General features: G+C 40.7%; 1 long non-coding RNA gene across 2 annotated transcripts in view; it reads right to left on the bottom strand.

Moving 5' to 3' along the window:
• Positions 1 to 23,292, bottom strand: part of LOC141058914 (uncharacterized) — a 50,283-nt gene that overhangs the window by 26,324 nt on the left and 667 nt on the right. Inside the window, exons 1-2 of one of the 2 annotated variants that reach the window (XR_012222350.1) lie at positions 15,361 to 16,545; positions 12,818 to 12,928 (exon numbers count right to left, since the gene is read on the bottom strand). The exons of the other annotated variant lie outside the window; for it this stretch is intronic. This is a non-coding gene — a long non-coding RNA (uncharacterized lncRNA). Of the gene's footprint in view, positions 1 to 12,817; positions 12,929 to 15,360; positions 16,546 to 23,292 lie in introns of those variants that run through there. 2 annotated transcript variants of the gene reach the window in all.

Here is a 23,292-nt window from a genome sequence, read left to right as displayed (position 1 = left end):
TCCTCATTCTGCCTTTATCAGCACAAACATGTCTGTGCTCAGAATCAGCCATAAATCTCTTAACAGTACGATGATCACGTTTACATTTTTGGGAAATATCTAATGTTTTCATCTCTTGACCAAGGCATTGCACTATTTGATGCTTTTCAGCAGCGGAGAGATCCTTTTTCTTTCCTAAATTCCTTGAAACCTGTGCCCTGCTTAATAATGTGGAACATCATTCTTAAGTAGTTTTCCTTTAATTGGGCTCACCTGGTAAACTAATTATCACAGGCATTTGAGATTGATTTCAGTGATCCAAAGAGCCCTGATACACAATACCATCTATGAGTTTATTTGAAAAACAAAAAATAACATCTTTATGACACTTAAATCCAATTTGCATAATAATTTGGAACACAGTGTATATACACACATACAGTGCCTGCAGGCCTTGCACTGATGTGTATACTGCGACGTACAGTACTCTGCCTGCCTAACAGCGGAACCTATACACGCCGGAATTAGTTCTTAGAAGGACTGTTGGTTTAGCTGGATGTGAAGATTTAGGATCGTAGACCCCACACTAACTAATAAATCCCCAAATCTGACCCTATCAAGGCTGCAGCTCTCCCTACACTCTCTCAATCCGGAGCTGAATGTGCCAAGCAGGTTTCTTATACCCCTGATGATGCTGTGCGGCCAGCCAATCACTGCACAACCACAACAAAGATGGCTACGGCGTTTCATAGCCTAGCAGACAATCACTGCACCGTGATTAGATCTCTAAAGTCCGCCAAAATTGCTGGGTGGAGACCCGATTTTCCGTCGACCAATCCCCCAAATGCTCGCTGCTCACCGAGTACACCGAGCATACTAATACTCAGGTGAGTAACGAGTAGTGATGAGCACATTCACTCATCACTAGTCTGTACCCATCCCATCGCAATAAATCTTTGGGGTTTTCAGCTCCACTGGAGCACTTACCACCAACATTGTATGCGTCTCTGCTGTGTCGGTGTGTGACGTCAGCAGTGTGACCAGCTGATTTGATCACGTTGCTGACGTTGCTCTGACCTGGAAGTGCCGTCGGTCTGGGCTTCAATGGTACTCGCATCTTAAAGACGCTTGACAGCCGACTCAGAGAACTGCCGACTCCCACTATGGGACGTAGCAAAATGCAGCCGTTGGGGTGACACCTCAGACAGTGTTACACCGCTCCGACATACTCATCCGGCCTCCGCTCCCACGCCGTCTCTGCATATTCACCCGGCCTCTGCTCCCACGCCGCAGCCTCTCGCCACCCGACGGCCACAGCGGTCACCTCTGACAGGCTCGCCATCTCTGCATGCAATGCGCATGCGCCATAGGCCGCGGCCGCGCCTCCCTTCTGCTTCTTGTGCTCCGGCTGTGCCCTGACCCGGAAGCACCTTCGGACCAATGGCAGACCAGACGGGGCCATATCAGGCCGCTTCCCCCTGAGGGAGACGCCTGATCGTTGTGTTACCTTGCACACTGGGCCCTGCCCTGCTTCCTCCTGTGCTCTCTGCAGCCTCTCGGTTCCATCCGCGGTGTTTCCTGCAGCCTTGCAGCCCTGTCAGCCGTGTTGCCTGCAGTATTCTCCGTCCCACTCCAGTCCTGCTCCAGTGTTCCTGTTCCATCCTGCTCTGCTCCAGCGTTCCTGTTCCATCCTACTCCAGTCCTGTTCCTGTATTCCTGTTCCATCCTACTCCAGTCCTGCCTCCGGTGTTCCTGCTCCATCCAGCTATCCAGCTATCCACACTCCTACAGTCCTACTCCAGTCCGGTCTCCTGTGTTCCGCTCCAGCCATCTCTCCACGTTCCAGCCTTACAGTCTACACTTCAGTCCCGCACTCCTACTCCAGTCCATCCTGAGCCGTCCCTCTCGGTACCGGCTACCGTGGTACTTGAACCCCCGGGCCTGCTCCTAATGGTCCCTGTATAGGGGTGGGTTCCACCTGGCAGCTCTCCCGGGGCCCCTCGATGCCACGATCCAGAGGGTCCACTCCTGGAGATTCCGGCTCCTGACCACCCACGCTAACAGACAGCCTATTCAGGCAGCCCAAAGGTGCCCCATCCCCTACATATGCCCAAATGTATACATTTACAGTACATGCTTGTTAGCTGAAGAACTGTTTAGTCTATGCAGATGGTGGAAGATTAGCGCGTGCATGACTTGTGTCAATGCTTTTCCACTGTCAAGTATAGGTCAAGAACACTGATATACATCTTTCCACTAATATTTACATGTAAGCATGATTGACCGTGTCATAGATACATATGGAAAGAACCCTTTGGTGATTTATTTGATTTCAGAACACCTGAAAAGGTTATGTAAAGTGCTCAATCCCCCTTGTCATTGACTTGGGATAATTATGAAAATATAATTGTTATTATTGTCTATGGTACTTATAATGATGTGCCATATTTCCAGTAACCAAGTATCTCTGTTCTGTGCCAATGGATTTAAGTGCTTTGCAGAGTACTTTCATTATTAAAATCAGTGGTGGTCTGAAATCACAGGCTATCACCTATATAATCTTTTCACATATGTCTATGACATTGTAAGGAAGTGAAGGTGCTCCAAACACTCCCCCCCACCCTGAAAGATATGTGTTGCATTGTACTATTTTATCCCCTTAATGAAAGAGCCAATTTTGACCTTAATGACCTAGCCAAATTTTACAATTCTGACCAGCATTACTTTATGTGGTTATAATTCTGGAATGCTTCGACATATCTCACTTATTCTGAAACTGTTTTTTGTGACATATTGTATTTCATGACAGTGGTAAAATTTATTGCGCTTATTTGTGAAAAAAACTGAAATTTGGCAAAAATTTTGAACGATTTCCAAACTTTTAATTTTTATGCCCTTGTGACAAATCGCACAGGGGAAGGGGGTGTCGACTTCGGTCACCTTGGGGGAGGGGAGAGAAGGACCCAGCAGGGTTCGGCTCTCTGACACCACCACTTGCCTCTGCTCAGTCAGGGAACTGCACCAAGGCAAATAGTCGCCGGAAGGCTTCCCTTATAGATACAAGTTATTGAGGCGCTCCTAGCAAGAGAGGATATACATCAACAGTCCAGGCTGGGGATATATATTTAAACCTCCCCGCCGTCACTGCCAGAGTTCCTCACTAACACAGTATGGTATTCTGCCACCAGTTCCTCATTCGAAAAAAGCCCCATCTGACAGAAGGCTTATATCAGATCAGAAACCAACCTGGGTAGCGTATAATTGACCAAAGGAGATTCGTAGGGATTCGTGTATTGAGATAAAGGAGCAGCCCAAGATTAATTTTATATTTAATCGCCGAAAAGATGCACTAGAAATGTACAGGTATATATACAAGAACAAATATACAAGTTTACAGTCAGGAGTGCAGTACTAAGGGTATAGATAGGTTGCAATTACTGTGTTATGTGGCATATAACCACAGGGAGGCACTGATAGATCACAGGTCTAAATCTTAGTTACGTGGTTCCTCCTGCCAGTAGAAAACTAAGTCCAAAATAAGGGACTGCCTTATATCTCTGAGGCTGTTCCCTCCCACACTCTGCTGCAACCCCTGGGCTGGGCTGCTTTCCTCCTCCCATGTCTGAGAATAAGATTTTCTGTCCAGAATAGTGGATGGTCCATAACTTTCTGCCCGAAGCTCTGAATGGGTCAGTGGTGCCGCCACTGGTTTCCGCTGGATTTTATCTGCGCATTGAGACTAAATATGAACAATGTATGTAATTCCTGGTGACTAAGCTTTATAACTCCATAGCACAGGGTACTAAAGGTGGCTGTCGGACACTGGCGTATGGAGTAAGGAACGCTGATTTGGAGAATGTGCTCGGATAGGATCAGAGATATTGCATTCTGTTATTATAGGTCATTTTCCAGATTCAATACCTCAGAGCCTGCTGTGACTTGTTGTGCCATGGTATCTCCATGTGCTTGGTCAGACAAAGGGAGCCAGCTGGATGCAGTTGCAGAAAATTTCACACCTTTGTGTTAAGAGCTTAAAAGAGCTTCTTCCTGGCGTTTTAATTAAAGCAAAACATTGCAATGCCTTTTATGGCCTGGGGGGATGCAAGGGTGGGGGCACATTCCAGGAGTGGAAGGAGATGTACTATAATCCAAAATGGATTCTATGTAATTCCTGGTGGCTAAGGTTTATAACTCCATAACACAGGGTACTAAAGGTGGCTGTCGGACACTGGTGTATGGGGTAAGGAACGTCGATTCGGAGAATGTGCTCGGCTAGGCTCAGAGATATTGCGTTCTATTGTTATAGGACATTTTCCAGATTCAATACCTCAGAGCCTGCTATGACTTGTTGTACCATGGTATTTCCATGTACTTGGTCAAACAAAGGGAGCAAACTGGATGCAGCTGCAGAAAATTTCACACCTTTGTGTTAAGAGCTTAAAAGAGCTTGTTCCTGGTGTTTTAATTAAAGCAAAACATTGCATTGCCTTTTATGGCCTGGGGGGATGCAAGGGTGGGGGAACATTCCAGGAGTGGAAGGAGATGTCCTATAATCCAAAATGGATTCTCCCTCGTCCCTCACAACCCTTATGTCCACTTTACATCAGCACAATTTTAAAACAATTTTTTTTTGTTAGAAAGTTATAATGGTTAAAAGTTGACCAGTAATTTCTCATTTTTCCAACAAAATTTACAAAACCATTTTTTTAGGGGCCATCTCACATTTGAAGTGACTTTGAGTGGCCTATATGACAGAAAGTATCCAAAAGTTACCTATTCTAAAATCTGCACCCCTCAAGGTGCTCAAAGCCACATTCAAGAACTTTATTAACCCTTTTGGTGCTTCATGGAAACTAAGGGCCCCGTTACACGTACGACGTGGATTCGATCGCTGGGACATAGTTAGCTGATCGCTGGTGAGCTGTCACATAGACAACCCCTCCAGTGATCAGGACCAGCGAGCAAGCTGGCTTCCAATGTAAACAGCGGGTATCTAAGAGCCTCGCAGCTCTTAGATACCCGCTGTTTACCTTGGAAACCAGCGCCCAGCGTCGCTGATCGCTGGTCTCTCGCTGCCACACGCAGCGATGTGCGCTGGCCAGCGAGAGACCAACGATCAAAAAAAATGGCCCACGACGTTCGAGCGCGATCAGCAGGGGGGCTGGTCGCTGATGCCTGTCGCACACAGCGATGTCGCAGGCGAGATTGCTGTGGCGTCACAAAATCAGCTATCTCGCTGGCGATATCGCTGTGTGTGACAGGGCCTTACGGCAATATGGTAGGAAAATAATTAACATTTAATATGCACCGAATATTGTGAATGCTCGAGTGACATACTCAAATCTCCGCCCTGCATGTTTTGCGGCTGTTAGACACCAAAAAAAAATGTGGGGATCTGCAATGCTCTGTGCATATCCGACCATCCGATGCAAGCTTGAGTAGCGAGCAGTTGCACACAACACTAGCTGTCATATTGTCTTTTTTTTTACTTTTGAAATAAAAACAATTCTAACCCTAACACAATCCTAAGACCTAACTTAACACAACACTTACTCCAACCCTAACCACAACCCCAAACCTAACCCTAACCCCAACTGCAAAGAATGGAAAAAATATATATTATATAATTTTTATCTAACTAAGGTGGTGACAAAGCAGGATTTGATTTACTATTATTTTTCTTTTGATCACTGTGATAGAGTCTATCAAAGTGATCAATAGGAACCAATAGGAAAAATTTCCTATTGTTGCCAGGTACTGGCTGGCAGATCTCGACAGTTGCACTGCACATGCGCCTGCCATTTTTTTTTCGAGGAAGATTACGCAGGGCTGTGGAACGTATAAGAAGGCCCCAGGGATGGTGGAGGTATTGAGGGATTCGGGGGGCATCATTTCTATCTCCTCTGACATGTATATCATCCAGCAAACCCCACCCCCCCAGGAGATTTTCCAACTCTGGTGGGTGCTGCAGCCTTATTCCCGATCGCCATTTAAAACGGCGATGAGGGAATAAGTACCCTTAGCGGCTGCCGTTTTAATGTGTATTAGCGGAAGTTAAGGAGCTAAAAGTGATTTTGTCTGTTTTGTAATTTGCATGCACTTAGTTTTGAATAGAAAGAGTTAATAATTGGAACTAGCCTAAAATGAGAGGGGCTATGTGTGAAAACAGAAGATAATGAGTTAGTTAGAGCCTAGTGTTCAGTAGGCAAAGGCCTAAAGTCCGACAGTTGGCAGACTGTCATATTAGTTGTGTGCGAAGAGTGAGGATCACAGGACATCAGATAATATGTCCTAAGGACCAAGGAAACATAACGAGACATTTGACGGTTTCAAACTCAGGCCAGGGAGGCCACTATACAGGGGATTGAAAGCTGAGAATGAATTGTATCAGAAAGACGTTAGTGAACAGTTATCTACAGTGAAAGGAACCTTCATTGTGCATATTAAAAGAAAGCAATGGTCACCATACTGGGCCTTAAATTCTCCTACGGAGAGCAGTGGAATTTCGAGATTCTAGTGAGAAGTCGTATCGACTTAGAGTCCTCTTTACTCATTTTGGAATTGAGAGTATCTGCGAGCGGCCGTAGCATTACATCTCGACCTATACGGCCCTCACAGGGAAGGATGATGTCTCCCATAAACATTAACTGGATTGTCATGAGATGCAAGAGTGTGAAGTGCAAGAGACATGAAGTGTCTGTAAATGTAACCAAGAAGTGCCCATGTCTGCTTAATGCAAGATAAACCTTTGTGAAGAAATGTACCTATTATCTGATGTACATAGTTCTTATCAAGTTTATTTTCAGCAAAAAGAAGTTTATTTTTGGACTTTAGTCCCATTCAATTTGTTCTCTAACATCTGGTCCTGGGCAGCCCAATATAGCAGCACCATCCAGTCTGTAGAGGTGCATCCGCCAGGTTAGTCATTTAACCTACTGGCAACTATTTGCTTTTAAAGGCTTCTCTAATCTTTTTATTTTTCATTCATAAAGAAAGACATAGTTGCCAATTAATATTTAGGCCAGAAAAGTAGCATGAAAGCTTTCAAAAATTACAAAATTCTGGTGCACATTAAAATTTTGCAAAATTTGTGCCACTTTTGGCCTTTTGAGTTTGAAATAGACAGAGCAGAGGAGGAGCCATGGTCGGCGGGGCATGACTACACCCGCCCATCCAGTTCATCAAAATTGCTGGTGTTTAGTACTTCAGAAATGCATTTCTGGCTCAGCACTTGGAGGTGCATGCCACTCAAATGGTGCATCAAATTTATTAAGTGGTGTCCACCCATTAGTTAAGTCAGTGCCTTGCACATCATCAATACTAGCATAGTATGAATTTGCGCTATGCCAGCCTTGATGAATCGTCCTCATAGAGGCCAGAAAACGTATTTGAGAAGTGTGTGGCACTGTGTGGCACTTGGCATTTTCACGCCAGTTTGAATCAGCTCCAACAAAATGGGAGGAGCCAGGTTGGGAAGGACCAAGGCCATTAAAAGTGATGGCGTTTTGTATGGCAGCACTGATACTCCAGACCCTGAACGGAGAAGCAATTCTGGCACTATGCATGCCACTCAGTAGAAGTGCCAAATTAATTAAGTGGCATGCATCTTTTAAAGAATTTTGTGCCTTGGAATCCAACAAAGTTGGTGTAAAGCAAGTGTGAACTATGCCAGTCAAGAGTCATCTGCTTCTAAGGTCTTCTTTAGTTGAATAAAAGTATTTTGTCTTTTTGTGTGCATTGAAAGAAATGTCTCTCTTTTTGTGAACTTCTATGTTATTTAGCTAGTATATTTGGTTATTGCTTTCTAAACAATCATCTTCAGAAATCTAATTAGAAAGTGATTGTGAGGGATCTCACAGGGGAAGGGGGGCGTCGACTTTGCTCACCTCGGGAAGGGGAGAGAAGGACCCACAGGGATCGGATCTATGGTGCCACCACTTGCTCCAGGTCAGTCAGGGAACTGCACCGAGGGCAAATAGTTGCCGGAAAGACTTCCCTTATAGGTACGAGTTAATGAGGCGCTCCCAGTGAGGGGGGATATGTATCACCCGTCCAGGCTGGGGATATATATTTAAACCTCCCGGCCGTAACTGCCAGAGTTCCTCACTAAAACAATACAGTATTCTGCCACCAGCTCCTCATTCGACATAAGCTCCGTCCGACAACAGGCTTATATTGGGTCAGATACCAACCCGGGTAGCATACAATTGGACAACCGAGCATGCGGACGTGGGGATTTGTGAATCGAGATAAAAGAACAGCCCAAGATTATTGTTATATTTAATCTCCGAAAAGGCGCTCTAGAAATATACAGGTATATACTGTATTTACAAGAACAATATACAGGTATAAAGTCACAAGTGTAGTACAAGGAAAGGATATAGATAGGTTGCAATTACCGTGTTATGCAGCATGTGACCACAGGGAGGCGCTGATGGATTACAGGTCCAAATCTTAGTTACAGGCTTTGCTGGCTGCATCAGCTAACGTATACTCCTGTCATTAGAATCATAGAATCATAGAATCGTAGAATTGTAGAGTTGGAAAGGACCTCCTGGGCCATCTGGTCCAACCCCCTGCTCAAAGCAGGATTCGCTAAATCATCCCAGTCAGATGTCTGTCCAGCCTCTGTTTGAAGACTTCCATTGAAGGAGAACTCACCACTTCTCGTGGCAGCTTGTTCCACTCATTGATCACTCTAACTGTCAAAAAGTTTTTTCTAATATCTAATCTGTGTCTCCTCCCATTCATTTTCATCCCATTGCTTCTAGTCTTTCCTTGTGCAAATGAGAATAAAGTTGATCCTTCTACAATGTGACAGCCCTTTAGATATTTGTAGATGGCTATTAAGTCTCCACTCAGTCTTCTCTTTTGCAAACTAAACATTCCCAAATCCTGCAACCTTTCCTCATAAGACAGGGTTTGCAGACCGGTCACCATTCTAGTCGCTCTTTTCTGAACTTGCTCCAGTTTGTTGATGTCTTTTTTAAAATGTGGTGCCCAAAACTGGACACAATATTCCAGATGAGGTCTGACCAAAGAGGAGTAGAGGGAAATAATGACTTCACGTGATCTAGACTGTATGCTTCTGTTAATACATCCTAGAATTGCATTTGCCTTTTTTGCTGCTGCATCACACTGTTGACTCATATTCATTCTGTGATCTATTAGTATACCCAAGTCTTTTTCACATGTGCTGTTGCTTAGCCCTATTCCTCCCATTCTGTATATGCTTTTTTCATTTTTATGGCCCAGATGTAGTACTTTGCATTTTTCCCTATTAAAAACCATTCTGTTATTTGCTGCCCACTTCTCCAATTTATTTATATCTTTTTGAATCCTCTCTCTCTCTTCTCTAGTATTAGCTATCCCTCCTAGCTTTGTGTCATCAGCAAATTTAATCAGTTTACCCTCAATTCCTTCATCTAAATCGTTGATAAAGATGTTGAACAATACAGGGCCCAGGACAGAGCCCTGTGGTACCCCACTTGAGACATTCTTCCAACTGGATGTGCAGCCATTTACGACCACTCTTTGGGTCCGATCACTAAGCCAGTTATGAATCCACCTAACAGTTGCCTTGTCCATTCCATACATATTCATTTTTTCAATAAGGATTGTATGAGATACTTTGTCAAATGCTTTGCTGAAGTCAAGATATACTATATCTACAACATTTCCTTGATCCACCCAATCAGTGATTCCGTCATAGAAGGAAATTAAGTTAGTCTGACATGACTTATTAGTTACAAACCCATGCTGACTCTGTTTAATCACTTCATTCTTATCCAGGTACTGACATACATGTTGTTTAATAATTTGTTCAAACATCTTTCCTGGTATAGAAGTCAGACTCACCGGCCTATAGTTGCCTGGGTCCACCTTCTTCCCCTTTTTGAAGATAGGAACAACATTTGCTCTTCTCCAGTCTTCTGGCACTTCTCCTGTTCTCCAGGAATGTTCAAAGATTATGGAGAGGGGTTCAAAAATTTCTTCTTCTATCTCCTTCAGTACTCTGGGGTGTAATTCATCTGGACCTGGAGACTTGAATTCATTTAGGTTAACTAAGTGTTTCCTCACTATCTTACTGTTTATAGATATCCTGGATTCTTCTATTCCCTTAATAGGACAGTGAATAACAGTTGATGTTACATTTCCTTTCTGAGAGAAAACAGATGCAAAATAGGAATTTAAAAAACTAAGTCCAAAATGAGGGACGGCCTTATATCTCTTAGGCTGTTCCCTCCAACACTCTGCTGCCACCCCTGGGCTGGGCTTCCTCCCTCCTCCCATGTCTGAGAATAAGATTTTTTTTTGCAGAATCGTGGAATGCCCATAACTTTGTGCCTGAAGCTCTGATTCGGTTAGTTGAGCTGCCACTGGGTTCAGTTGGATTTTATCTGCGCATAGAGACTAACTATGCCTACCGTGTGTAATTCCTGTTAGCTATGCTTTATAACTCCATAATGCAGGGTTCTGTAGGTGGCTAAATAATATGAGCGCATGGGGAAAGGAATGCTGATTCCGATAATGTGCTCGGCTAGGCTCAGAGATATTGCATTCTGTTATTATAGGTCATTTTCCAGATTCAATACCTCAGAGCCTGCTATGACTTGTTGTACGACGGTGTCTCCATGTGCTTCAAAGGGCCAGCTGGCTGCATCTGCAAAAAAAGTTTTCACCCTTGTGTTAAGAGCCTCAAAGAGTTCTTTCCTGGCCCTTTAATTAAAGCAAAACATTGCATTGCCTTTTATGGACTGGGGGGACACAAGGGTGGGGGTACATTCCAGGAGTGGACAGAGGTGTCCTATAATCCAAAATGGATTCTCCCTCATCCCTCATAGTGACTCTATACAGCTTTCCTATGGGCTCAATCAGTAGTACATAGGCAGAGTCATTTTAGAACTCTGACAGTATACAGATACTGCTTACAACAGCCTGTATTGTGTGATTACTGCTGCTTTCCTGTATGATAACAATATTCATAAGACATGTCATATATTCTGATTTTTTTTGTTATTTTCTTTCTTTTTTAATAGTAAGTTTATTATGTGTTTAGGTAACCATAAAGATTTCATAAGCAAGAAACAAATGCATTTTCGAGAATACAATCCTTTAAGAATGATCACGTTGTCATCCTCCATCTATATATAGAGAGAATAGATATGTTATTGTTCTCCTCTGTCATCCTATGGTGCTATGCTTGTCCTGGTGAAACTGGAGCAATTCTCGTCAATGGGAGCCTCATTTGTCACAGTCCATATTTCTGTGTAGGCAGCACATAGGAAACGGCTGCAGTTCCCAAGGAATAACCCAATGACAATCATCTATTTTTAGGAATACTCACTAGATAGCCTTACTGTAAGTATACTAGGAACAACTGAAAATCAGTCTCCTAGTCATGGTTACAAATATTTATTCCCCTTCTTGTATAAAATAGCATTTTGGGTAAAAATTTCCTTCGCATTCATATGAAGGTAGTTAATAGTTCATACAGTATTAAAGGTATATGAATGTCTGATCAATGGAAACCTCCACAGTTCAGACCCCAGGTGACTGTAGTAAAATGACTGTCATGCATGCATCCTGGCCCTGTCACTCTACTTCTAGTGGGTGGCCTAAAACCGTTCTTCATTGTCTTGGACAGTCCTCTAGACTTCAAACTCCTCCTCCTGTGTGCAGTGAGGACCCATGGAAGGTTTGGGAACCACGTTCTAGTGATTGGTGGTGGGGTCCACAGTGATTAGACAATTATCATCTACCCACAGGATAGGTCTTAATACATTGCTGGCTGTAAAGCTTCATGGTTCCTTGTCTCACAGCCATAAAAACTGTGTTTGTTAGATTTCCTACCATATTGTTAGTCATCAGATTCTAAACATTGCACATGAACTGAAGACCAGAAAAACATTGTACTCTACCAATAATAAGTACAGTATGTGCTCACATTTATCAGGATAGAGGATTGATTTTCTACCTGTAAAGAATTCTGCTATTTAGGCACATTGGCCCATATTTGGTCTCGATCCCTCCCATCTGGAAGGGCTCTGGTCTTAAGGTTCCATGCGGAGGAAAGTAGTATGCAATATTGGATAATTTTTTTACTAAAAATAGGCTCAAAAATTATTTATTGTGCTCAGTCTTCCTTTGACTTTCATATAAAAACCAAAAGGGAATCAAACCTCGGTGCAAAAGGTATGACTAGGGCTAATAATTTCTAATAATTTCAGCTGCAAGAAATGTTTGACATTACTACTATGAAAATAATAACAAATAGTCTATGTTCCCATATTTGGTGCATTTTTTATGTCGCAGATTTTCTGCACCAATTTGCTCAATTAGATTACGGTACTTGTATTTTTTCATTGCTTTTTTAGTGTTTTTTAACCTGCGCTTTTTATTATGTTTCTTGTTTTCAGCTGTGGTTTTTCTCTCTTTTGTATGTCAGGTTTGTAATAAAACTACTTTGTTTTGGAAATTTCCTGTTACATAGCTTTGATAAAACTTTATTGATACAGTCATGTATGGATTACATGCATTTTTATTCCATTTTTTTATTCCATTTCCACTATAGAAACACATTAAGAGTGCAAATGCAGTTTTTTTTATCTGCAGGCTTTCCTCACCCAATTCAAGTCTATGGGCAAAATCCGTAGATAAAATACATATTTACCAGAAGAGAAATTGACATGTTGCAGATTTCAAAATCTCATCACAGGCCAGTTTCCACAGTGTAGAGAAAAAATCAGTGTTCATAAGATTTACCTAGGTCCCATTTTTTGCACATGAAAATATGCAGAGAAAAATACACACCAAATACTCAGTTTCAGAACTTAACCTTAATGTTAGTAGATTGGATCAGGGGTGGACATGCCAATGGTGGATTGTTAGAAGAGGGGTCCATATGTACGGTTCCAGCACAGGGGCCCATTACTGTCTATGTCTGCTCCTGGATAGGATGAAAATCAAATATATGATGAAGAAGAGAAGGTGGGTTCCCTAATTGTACTGCTATGAAATGATTTCATTCAGGGGCGATCATATTATTGGTGCAGGCTGTGCAGCCGCACAGGGGCCCAAGAGGTAAGGGGGCCACATCTACCTCCAAAGCACATGAAATTGGCAATTATAATGAGCTATTGGACTGCAAAGGGCCCATATATTGTTCTTGCACAGGGCACTCGTCTGTCTGTGTTCACCAGTGATGTCAGTGCGCATTACATACACAATAGGCTGCACCTTGTTTGTACTGTGTATATTACTATTTTTGCTGGTTATACTGAAAAATGCAGAGAAATCATAGTGCAACTATTGAAGCTTCCTTGCTGTATAATCTGCATTGATTATTAATATCTATACACTTACATAGTCCTGTTATGATGTACAGTATTTTAAAGTCACCTTTAATTTGCCTATGCATATCTACTGTATCTATTTTATCTATCCTTCTATCTATCTATCTATCTATCTATCTATCGATCTATCCTTCTATCTAATATTTATCCATCTATCTATCTATCTATTATCTATCTATCTATCTATCTATCATCTATTAACCATTATCTATCTATTATCTTTCTATTCTATTTATCCTTCTATCTATCTTTCTATCTATCTATGTATCCTTCTATGTATCTATCACTCTATCGCTCTACCCTTCTATCTATCTTCTATCTATCCATTATCTATCTATTAACTATCTATTCTATCTATCCTTCTATCTATTGCTCTATCGCTCTACCCTCCTATTTATCTATCTATCTATCCATTATCCATCTGTTTTCTATCTCTCCATCTATGTAATATCTATACATTATCTATCTATTATCTATTCAATCTATCTATGTATCTTTTTATCTATCTATGTAATATCTATCTCTCTATCCTATCTATATATGTAATATATGTCTATATATCTATCCTTCTATCTATTTATCTATCTATGTAATATCTATGTATTTAAGATAGATAGATACAGTAGATAGATAGGTAGATAGATAGATAGATAGATAGATAGATAGATATTGGATAGATAGATAGATAGATAGATAGATAGATAGATAGATAGATAGATAGATCTTCTCTCCAATCTATTTTATGTTCTCGCTAGTTACATCAAGGCTCCACAGAGCAAAATCAAAGTATTATTATTGGCAAACTACACAAATAGGAAACATTTGCGAAAGAAGCTCATACAAACAAGTACAGTAAAGTGTATAAATTCTATATGCTGAAATTGTAAGTGTGTTATTCAGGGAGACACTTGCTGGTATTCCAGCACAATGATAGAATGAAGGCAGCGGAATATGATTACAGACACAGGCTATAGTTATCATCTGATAAGTTCATTGACATATGTATAGCGTGGAAAATGTCCATCATTACTATATATGTGAAGTGAATGCGTTCCTTGTTTACAGTGCTGTACAGTAGATGCAGTGAGTATTCCCTGATATGTAGCAGACATTGTAACATAACCAATATAAAAACTGGAGCACACACATGCTTAGGGATGGGAATGGGTCTTGATTTTCTGGAAATATTATTTCCTACATGTATGATTATGACACTAGAATTGCAATGCTACCCATGTATTAGTATAAATGCACATATGTCTGTAAACTGATGTATTAAGTGCTCACCTGTTAGACATCACTGCCTTAAAGTGTCCCCACATGTCTGTACAGTTTACTAGGGGTGCTGCTTGCCTTCCTTACAGTATATATATATATGTGTAGGGAGAGTAGGTAGGCTGGTAGTTATACATTTTAATGTGTGGATGTGTATGTGGAGATATATATAAAATACACATATATATAGTATATGATGCATCCATCTCTATATGTGTGTGGAGGTATATATCATATATACACACGGATACACGGCATATAATGGCTATTTACCCATCTGTGTATATATGTGCACTTATATGTGTCATACATAGATCTCTGCACACACAGCTTGTCCTACACATATCAGTATACAGAGCTTTCTCCACATAATAGCCCTGATATGGGAACGCAGGATCTATAGGTCGCTGATTCCACAGTGATCTCTTCTATACAGACACAATGACAGGTTGGCGATGAAATCTTTATTCTTTCTAAAGGGATCCAGTATGAAACCTAAGGAGTCAGCTGTGTGCCGGGGGCTTCTTGTAGACAGGTGGGCTGTGCTATCACTGAAGCCCATGTCGGCCTCGTCCCATAGATTATAGTCTAGCAACTAAATGATCTAATGGCATAAAGAAATCCGAACTGAAGCCAATTCTCCCATATTGGCAGCACCGCTTATTATCCAAGGTACATACACAATTAATAGAGTTTGGAATTCTCTCTGTATGTATGTGTTCGCAATAATAAGGAGATAACGAATATTTACGTCACATGTGAGCTGGGATCTTCGTTCCTTCCTCCTTATGGCTCAGTCCTTATTACTCAGAAGATCGGTATCATTATGTGATGGACAAAATTAGAATTTACCGCTAAAACAAAAAAATGGCAAGGGAATCTCTCAGGCGGGATCTGACGCTACTTTGCAGATCTAATAAGTGGAATATTTTATTATCACAAACGAAACAAGTCCTGAGCCCCGTGTGGAGGATGAGGAGGAGCTGCTCCAGTTTTCGCGGCGGTGCTGCGCTGGTCGCTGACGATAGGTGGCGCTGTTCCCGCCTCGGGGATGCAGCTGCCGCAGGCTGTAGCGGAGTACGGACCGCAGTGCAGACGCTCACATTACTGATACATTACTGATACATTACTGGGAACATTCGCAGCTAATCTGAATATCCAAACTCCTAACCACACACGGCTGAGACTGGGGGCAGAAATGGCGCATATCGCCTCTGTGTATTCACTGCCACCTTCTCCAGGTACACGGCTCACAGGAAGTCTCCTCAGAGAAAAGGCGGGAAGTGTTCAAGCACATATAGCAATGGCAGCCTGGGTGCAGAATCCGGAGAAGGGCCACCCAAATGCTAAGCACAAGAGTTCTAAAGTACGAGCTTCATCTTCCATGTTATAGCTATCATAATTATATATATATCTCTCAAACAATAATAATATAGATATTCTATATATAGTTTTATCACTGCCATATATAATATGCAGACGAATGTACCATTATTCTAAATATTACCACATCATGTACAGTGTCATCATTATCACAACCATGTTAAAAATGTAAATAGTACACTAACCTTTTAATCTAGTTTTGGTGTGTCTCTCTATTATCTATATCTATCAATCAATAATCCATTTATCTATATCTATCTCTTTATTAAGTATATTTATTAATTTAGCTCTCTATTATCTATGTCTTTATTATCTATGTTATCCCTATATTTATCTATATATCTATCTCTTTATTATGTATATTATTTATCTATCTCTCCATGATATCTATCTATCTATCCTTCTATCTATCTATCTATCCTTCTATCTATCTATCTATCTATCTATCTATCTATCTATCCTTCTATCTATCCATCTATCTATCCATCTATCTACTATCCAAAAAAGATGAAGGCAGCACACCAACAGGAAAGATAAAACATGGGCCAATAAACCGCAGTGTATTTTTCCTATTGGGGTGCTGCCTTCATCTTTTTTTGTATACTATTGAGAAGGTTTGGTAAGTGCCTGGAGGGCGTCTTCACCCATTTGTTAATTTTGTGCTGCTTTTTGTTATTTTTGTTTCTATCTATCTATCTATCTGTCTGTCTGTCTATCTCATATCTATCTACATCTATCTATCTATCTATCTATCTATCTGTCTATCCCATATCTATCTATCTATTTATCTATCTATCTATCTATCTATCTATCTATCTATGTATCTATCTGTCTATCCCATATCTATCTATATCTATCTATCTATCTATCTATCCTTCTATCTATCCTATAATCTATCCTTCTGTCTATCTATCTATCTATGTATCTATCTATCTATCTATCCTTCTATCTATCCTATAATCTATCCTTCTGTCTATCTATCTATCTATCTATCTATCTATCATCTATCCTGCTATATATCCTTCTATCTATCTATCTATCTATCTATCTATCTATCCTTCTATCGGTCTATCTATCTATCTATCTAATATCTATCTATCTAATATCTATCTAATATTTATCTACCTAATATCTATCTCTATCTACCTATCTGTCCGCCTTAATTGGATGATTGCAGAAGTTTCATTCAGCAGAAGATATTTCCGCTGTGCGTTAATAGTATATTGCATAGTGTGAATGGCATTATATAAGTGGCATTATATCCGTATACGGTGTGTACTCCAGGAATGGTATTATCTGCGGTGTAGGTGAGGTCTGTTGTATACACATATTATTAGTATTAGTGTATAGAATATTTGCTGTGTATCTCCATTTTGCGGTCTGGTGTACTTATATTTGTAGCATGATGCGGTCTGCAGTGATTGTATATGTGTCCTGTGAAGAAACACCATCTGCACTGTGTTTCTTTATATGATATACTGGTGAGTGTATTTGTGGCAGCTTTTGCTCTCTGTGGATGACATCGATGACAATAATGTGTGATTCTGGGACCTGGACAGCGATTGTTCATCCGTAGAATAATTTCAGAGCACATAATGATTATCTAGAGTAGCATGGGAAAGGAGAGGTTATAATGTGTAGTAGGATGGACATTACAGTTCTATAACCGTGTAACTAATGTATATGCTGTAGTATGTGGGATATGTTATTTGTCCAGGCTACTTTGGGATATATGCTTTACAGACTATTATTGCTGATGGGACTGTGTGTATGCTGGACTACATGCTTATGTATCAGATGGAAATTGCCATATACTGTAGGACAAGTTGCTTTTTAGCAACTTGTGTATGGTATGTCGCAAATAATAATAATATTAATCTGATAAAAATGCTATGCGCTCAGTCTCCGTCTGTGTATGGCATCATGTGTAATATGGTTTCTGGTATGTACATGGTATATAGTCTGTATAATTTCTTTGCTGTATCAGTGTATGACAAGATCTTAGAATGATTTGTTGTACTGTATTTTAACTCCCCCAGAAGAATCCCTAGACTCTAATGAAGGAAATCTAGCAAATCCTGCTGAATAATTTATGCAGACCAGAATCCCTATGCAAATCAGCAGAGCTTCCATGTATAATGAGGTCACGTGGTGCAGCCAGCCAGACAAGCCCCAGTCTGCGCAATTTGCATATTATAGCTGCTAAAATTAACTCCTTCCCACCTGAGTGCAAAAACGACTATATCAATTCCAACCACATCAGGTCTACAACAATACGTAAGTGTGATGACAGAACACTGTGTGCATCGTCAGACACCAAACTGTGATAACACCGAGTATAATAATTCATTCCACATAGGCAGGATATGAAATAAACGCTGCAAGCAAGGGGTTAATGAGCCAATCTTTCACTAACCAAATCTATGTAAGTAAGAGTTGCAAAAAGTCAATTCAGGGGTTGGTGTAAATGCAGCAATAGCTTCTCAAGGTCACTGGTAAATATATAATGCGCTTTCCACTGGTGGGTGCATGATAGAAAACATGAGGCATGGTGGACGACCCTCAATAGGTGCTTTTTGGGGAGAAGAGAGCTGACATTGGCATATACCAGCACGATTATTTACACTCACTATAGGTTTACATGCCCCTCCATGGAGCTACAGTACAGGTATGAGGCAGCCAACATCTAGGAGGAATGGCCGGGCTGTGGACGCTGTCTGTGGCCAAGGAGCTGTCCAAGGTATAGAGAATAGTGTGTGACAGTCAAATTACTCCATGTGTCTATGGATACACATATTAAACATGATAGTGTATATATATATATATATATATATATATATATATATATATATTAGCCTCCGCATCATGGTATATGTATACATGCACAAACATGCAGACACAATTGCACACTTTTGCTTCTTAATTTCTACACCTATATAGACATACATATACATATGTGTGTATATATGTATCTTGCATGCTTATAAATAGAAATAGGTTTGTCTGTATATTGCAGATAGATTAATATGTGTATTTGTGTATTTTAAGATTTTTTCACAACTGGACAAAAACACGTTCTGTATAATATAATGTACATAAATATGGATATACACTAGATACACATAGGAATAGAGAGATAGATGAATGATAGATAGATAGATAGATAGATAGATAGATAGATAGATAGATAGATAGATAGATATGGGATGGATGTATGGATGGATAGATAGATAGATAGATAGATCTATAGGCAGATAGATAGATAGATAGATAGATAGTACATGCAAAAAAAGAAGCAGCAGCAATGTTTCCTGTGCCTTGCCCCCAGGCAAAGACCAAACCTTCAATACAGAAGACAAAAATGTAGGCAGCACACCAGTTTTAAAGGTGAAAAAGTGCTGTTTAATAACCCAAAATGGAGAAGTTTCGGCTCCAAGCGTGAGTCTTTCTCAAGGCTTGAGAAAGGCTCACACTTTGAACCGAAACGTCAACATTATAGGCTATTAAATAGCACTTTTTCACCTTTAAAACTGGTGTGCTGCATACATTTTTGTCTTATAGATTATAGATAGATAGATAATAGATAGATGGATAGATAGAAGGATAAATAGATAGATAGAAAGACCGATAGAAGGATAGATAGTAGGATAGGTAGATAATAGATAGATGATAGATAGATAGATAGATAGATAGATAGATAGATAGAAGGATATATAGTAGGATAGATAATAGATAGATGATTGATAGATAGATAGATAGATAGATAGATAGATAGATAGATAGAGGGATAGATAGTAGGATAGATAGATAACAGATAGATAGATAGATAGATAGACAGAAGGATAGATAATAGGATAGATAGAAGGATAGATAGATAGATAGATAGATAGAGATAGATATGGGATAGACAGATAGATAGATAGATAGATAGATATGGGATAGACAGACAGACAGAAAGATAGATAGAGAGATAGATGGATGGATGAATAGATGTAGATAGATATGAGATAGACAGACAGATAGATATATAGATAGATACATAGATACAGTAGATAGATCTATAGACTGATAGATAGATTATAGATAGATAGAAGGATAGATAGACAGATAGATAGATAGTAGATAAATGTTTTCTGTGCCTTGCCCCCAGGCAAAGACCAAACCTTCAATATATAAGACAAAAATGTAGGCAGCACACCAGTTTTAAAGGTGAAAAGGTGCTATTTAATAGCCCAAAATGGCGAAGTTTAGGCTCCAAGCGTGAGTCTTTCTCAAGACTTGAGAAAGGCTCACACTTTGAACCGAAACGTCAATATTATAGGCTATTAAATAGCACTTTTTCACCTTTAAAACTTGTGTGCTGCCTCCATTTTTGTCTTCTAGATTATAGATAGATAGATAGATAGATAGATAGAAAGATCGATAGAAGGATAGATAGTAAGATAGATAGATAATAGATAGATAGAAGGATAGATAGTAGGATAGATGGATTGATAGATAGAGAGATAGATAGATAGATAGATAGATAGCTTGAGAAAGGTCCACATCTTGGACTGAAACGTTGCACATGGGCAAATAAATCACACTTATTTTTTCTGTTGGAGTGCTCCCTTCGTTCTTTTGGACTAAAGATAGATAGATAGCTAGATAGATAGATAGATATATAGATAGATAGATGATAGATAGATAATAGATAGATAGATTATAGATAGAAGGATAGATAGATAATAGATAGATAATAGATAGATAGATAAAATGATAGATAGATAAAAGGATAGATAGATAATAGATAGACAGAAGGATAGATAGATAGAAAGAAGGATAGATAGACAGATAGATAGAAGATAAATGTTTTCTGTGCCTTGCCCCCAGGTAAAGACCAAACCTTCAATATATAAGACAAAAATGTAGGCAGCACACCAGTTTTGAAGGTGAAAAGGTGCTATTTAATAGCCCAAAATGGCGAAGTTTCGGCTCCAAGCGTGAGTCTTTCTCAAGACTTGAGAAAGGCTCACACTTTGAACCGAAACGTCAATATTATAGGTTATTAAATAGCACTTTTTCACCTTTAAAACTCGTGTGCTGCCTCCATTTTTGTCTTCTAGATTATAGATAGATAGATAGATAGATAGAAAGATCGATAGAAGGATAGATAGTAGGATAGATAGATAGATAGATAGATAGATAGCTTGAAAAAGGTCCACATCTTGGACCGAAACGTCGCACATGGGCAATTAAATCATACTTATTTTTTCTGTTGGAGTGCTGCCTTCGTTCTTTTGGACTAAAGATAGATAGATATATAGATAGATAGATAGATAGCAGATAGATAGATAGATAATAGATAGATAGATGATAGATAGATAAAAGGATAGATAGATAGATAGATAATAGATAGATAGATAGATAGATAGATAGATAGATAGATAGATTGCTAAAAGGATAGATAGATAATAGATAGACAGAAGGATAGATAGATAGATAGATAGAAGGATAGATGGATAGAAGGATAGATAGAGATAAATAATAGATAGAGAGAATGATAGATAGATAGATAGATAGATAGATAGATGATAATACATAGATAGATAGATAGATAGATGATAATACATAGATAGATAGAGAGAGATAGATAGAAGGATTGATAGATAGATGATCGAAAGATAGATAGACAGATAATAGATAAATAGAAGGATAGAAAGATAATTGATAGATGATACCTATAGTGAGAGATACACAGACAGGAGCTACAGCTAGATACAGTAAGTGGAGAGATTTATGGCTAGATCGATAGCCGGGTAGTGGTGTCTCCGGAGCGCAGGGGTTAATGATCAGAGCGCCCCCCCCCCCCCCCCCCCAAGCTCCCCGGGAGAAGTAACCCGCATTAGAATGTGCATGCTGCTGACCTATCCCGGGGTGTGACGTCAGGACGCAGCACTGCGTGGAGGAGAAACCAAAAAAAGGGGAATTTTTCCCTTCTGTCCTTCTCCATTTCCAAAATGGATGTGCAGGAGAATCCGGGGATGTCCGTGGTGCCGGCTGCGGAAGCTCCCAGGAGGTACTGGCTACAGGGCATAGTGCCCATTCCAGACACAGCTGGGGTGAGGTGAATGGGGCACAGCTGGGTGCCTGCTTCTCATACTTATTGTATACAGCCGGGCACTGCATCGCTGCCAGTACCCAGCATGTGCATACTGCTCCCTGCACAGACCACCCTACACACCGAGCCCCCTGCTCTCTACAGCCGCCTCTCATTCGCTGCCAGTGTAGCTGATCCATCTCGGCACTGACAGCTGCCAGGCTACAACTCCCCGTACTCCACACTGTGCCAGCTAATGTCCACTGCACGCTCCAGATGGCATTGCACCAACAGGGTCCAATCACAGGTCACTGCCAGTGCTACACCTCACTGCACCAACAGGGTCCAATCACAGGTCACTGCCAGTGCTACACCTCACTGCACCAACAGGGTCCAATCACAGGTCACTGCCAGTGCTACACCTCACTGAACCAACAGGGTCCAATCACAGGTCACTGCCAGTGCTACACCTCACTGCACCAAAAGGGTACAATCACAGGTCACTGCCAGTGCTACACCTCACTGCACCAACAGGGTCCAATCACAGGTCACTGCCAGTGCTACACCTCACTACACCAACAGGGTACAATCTCAGGTCACTGCCAGTACTACACCTCACTGCACCAAAAGGGTACAATCACAGGTCACTGCCAGTGCTACACCTCACTGCACCAAAAGGGTACAATCACAGGTCACTGCCAGTGCTACACCTCACTGCACCAACAGGGTCCAATCACAGGTCACTGCCAGTGCTACACCTCACTGCACCAACAGGGTACAATCACAGGTCACTGCCAGTACTACACCTCACTGCACCAAAAGGGTACAATCACAGGTCACTGCCAGTGCTACACCTCACTGCACCAAAAGGGTACAATCACATGCCACTGCCAGTGCTACAACTAACTGCACCTACAAGTTATCACCACATCTCACTGCCCAAACTATAATTCACTGCATTTTCATCGTCTAGCTGCCTCTTCTATACCACACTGCATACTCAGCTTCTCAATTTATTCTCAGCACCTCACTGCACCTTCAGCATCTTAATACCTTTTCTACACCTAATTTCATTCACATCACTGCACTCTCAGTTTCACTGCCCCTTCTACATCTCACTGCATTCTCAGCACTTTTATACCCCACTGCACTCTTAGCACCTAACTGCCCAATCTACACCTCATTGCACTCTCAGCATCTCAATGCATTTTCAACACCTCA

The sequence above is a fragment of the Dendrobates tinctorius genome, unplaced genomic scaffold (assembly GCF_039654945.1).
Source record: "Dendrobates tinctorius isolate UK_male_01 unplaced genomic scaffold, ASM3965494v1 ptg000219l, whole genome shotgun sequence".
Classification (NCBI taxonomy): domain Eukaryota; kingdom Metazoa; phylum Chordata; class Amphibia; order Anura; family Dendrobatidae; genus Dendrobates; species Dendrobates tinctorius.
Note: the sequence above shows the minus strand (reverse complement) of the source record. Positions and strands in the feature narration are given on the sequence as shown.